At 47.0% G+C, this 2,587-nt stretch overlaps 1 long non-coding RNA gene across 1 annotated transcript; it reads right to left on the bottom strand.

Annotated features, from left to right (window-relative positions):
- Positions 1-1,298: 1,298 nt before the first annotated feature.
- LOC122490615 lies at positions 1,299-1,666 on the bottom strand. Its single transcript, XR_006299171.1, has 2 exons — positions 1,455-1,666; positions 1,299-1,356 (listed from the first exon to the last, which is right to left on the bottom strand). It is a non-coding gene; the product is annotated as an uncharacterized LOC122490615 (long non-coding RNA).
- Between the last annotated feature and the right edge of the window lie 921 nt (positions 1,667-2,587).

Here is a 2,587-nt window from a genome sequence, read left to right as displayed (position 1 = left end):
GGATTCTGAGCACACCAAAGTTGAGAACCACTGTCTTAAGGCTTTTCATGGATAAACTAACGCGCGGAATTCCCATCCCAACCCTCTGAGGTAGGTTCTATTGTTAACTCCGCTTTGGAGCTGGGGGAATGGAGGCCCAGAGAGGTTAGGTAACCTGCTCAAAGTCACACAGCCAGTGAGGTTGGCGCTTCTAATCCCTCACTGGGGGAGAGGCTTGACCTCAGGGAGCGTTCGGGGAGCTCATGGTGGGCTGCTTTACCATGAGGAAAAGTGTCTATAGACGAGAGGCTGATGGGACCAAGAGGTCTAGTCCGACTCTGGTGGAGTAGGGACTTGCCCAGTTTCCGGGAGGTCATGTGGATCTGTGCACTGTTGCCGGCCCCCAAGCAGTGAAGAACAATCTGACCAAGCATCTCTGAAAGTAGTGTTGGGGAAGAAAGAAAGCACTTTTAACATCATCCTGTGCCAAGTCCTGATTATTCCATAATGTGCTGCCCTCAGAACCTGACAGTGATTTTCCGGCCTACACTTCCAAAATCCAGTGAGGAGGAGTCAGTAGAATATTGCCACAGCCCCTGGCCATGGAGGGATAGGGGCTAAATTTGTCCCATAACTAGGGGATCATTTCATCTTAAGGGAAATGGCTGAGAGGGCAAAAGAGCATCCAGGAAACACCACTCCCCCTCCACCAAAGGCTCTCCTGCCTGGCTGGGATTCTCCATCTGGGGTCCTGGGAGAGAGCTGCGGATGGCCACTGTGAAATGGTAGCACATTCCTGTGACTGATACCATGCAATTTTCTTTCAAAGGATGCTTAAAGATTTTACTAGCGCTGAGGACTGGGGTGGGAGAGGAGAAGAGACAGGGAGAGAAACAGACAAAAACAGACAGAAAGACAATAAAGATACAGCAATGGCTGCAGTAAACCCAGCAGAGCTGGTATACAAATCTTTCAACTTTCTTCTAGTCCATTCCCCCGGCCTCATGGGGATCACCAGTCCCAAAGAACCCACACTATGCCGAGTACCTCCCATGTGTCGCTTTGCTCAATCCTCGCCGAGCAGATTTTACTGTACCCACTTTGCAGAAGATATATAAGACACAACGAGGTCTCAGACTTCCGTCTGCTTGTCACCAACCCCACGCGTTCTGTTACGTGACATCACCTCAGCGAGTCTTGACTCTTTTCCCTGCAAAGCGTGTCTCCAGACACACAAATTATTGCTGCCTTAAGATAAATTATGGAATGATTCTGTCATGCTTCTTCTCATCGCTGGAACTTGTTCCTGTACTTTTTTCCCTCTATTCTCATCTCATGGACACATGAACTTGTCAAGGTAGTCCCGGTGAAAGTATTCTTTTATCTATAAGGACGTGAAATTGGCCCTGTTTGTTAGGATGTAAGTGTTGGCTCTCTGACCCCATCAAACACCCACTCATAACAAGCCTCCTCACCTGAACCAGAAGGTCTCCTAGTTATTCACTGAAGAAATATTTGTTCATTTCAAAATTTTCAAAATAAATGCTGAAGGTCAAAAGGGCACCTTGGGCCTACTTTACCTCTCCTTCTTCCCAAGTCTTATTGAAGTAACAGTAAATAAATGCAAAAGAATAAATCCATATCGAGCATGAAAAGATCCCAGCAGCAATCCAGAAAAATCTCACAAACGCCTAGTACACAAAGAGGATGAGGTCCTATTGACGGATAAAGTTGAGTGGAATAATCTACACCCCAAAAACACATAGAGGAAGAGAGAACTAGCCTGGGGAAGGAGGTGCCCTTCCCAGAAAAGCCCTGGGGAGACTCCCAAATCAGAACCATAGCTATGAAGAAAAGGGATAGGCTGTGGGGTCACTATTAAAAGCCTTTCTGGGGGCGCCTGGGTGGCGCAGTCGGTTAAGCGTCCGACTTCAGCCAGGTCACGATCTCGCGGTCCAGGAGTTCGAGCCCCGAGTCAGGTTCTGGACTCATGGCTCAGAGCCTGGAGCCTGAATCCGATTCTGTGTCTCCCTCTCTCTCTGCCCCTCCCCCGTTCATGCTCTGTCTCTCTCTGTCCCAAAAATAAATAAACGTTGAAAAAAAAAATAAAAACAAATAAAAACCTTTCTGAGTTTTACAGCCCCCAACCTTCCTCCATGGACAGCAACTGGCTGTGACGGCATTTGCTTGGGTAAAAAAAAAAAAAAAAAAAAAAAAAAAAAATCCACTTGGCCTTGGCTTCTGGAACATCCCCTGCCCAAGGTCCCCTTCTTAAGTGATGCAGATGTGGTTATATTCCTTGGTTCTGCAATATATAATATTTTTATAATCACAGTATTCTATACCCTCTGTATTGCTTTTCAGAATTTCTCTTTTTTTTTTTTATTTACTTACTTTGAGAGATGCAAGTGGGGGAGAGGCAGAAGGAGAAATCCCAAGCAGGCTTCCCGCTGTTAGTGCACAGCGCGATGGGGGGCTCGAACCCACAAACCGTGAGATTATGACCTGAGCCAAAACCAAGAGTCTGATGCCCAACTGACTGAGCCACCCTGGTGTCCCTGTTTTTCAGGTTTTCCAACCAACCTACAGATGAAACCTGGAAGGCCTA

Source organism: Prionailurus bengalensis, chromosome B2, assembly GCF_016509475.1.
Source record: "Prionailurus bengalensis isolate Pbe53 chromosome B2, Fcat_Pben_1.1_paternal_pri, whole genome shotgun sequence".
Lineage (NCBI taxonomy): Eukaryota > Metazoa > Chordata > Mammalia > Carnivora > Felidae > Prionailurus > Prionailurus bengalensis.
The sequence above is the reverse complement of the archived record's forward strand: the minus strand, read 5'-3'. Positions and strand labels throughout refer to the sequence as shown.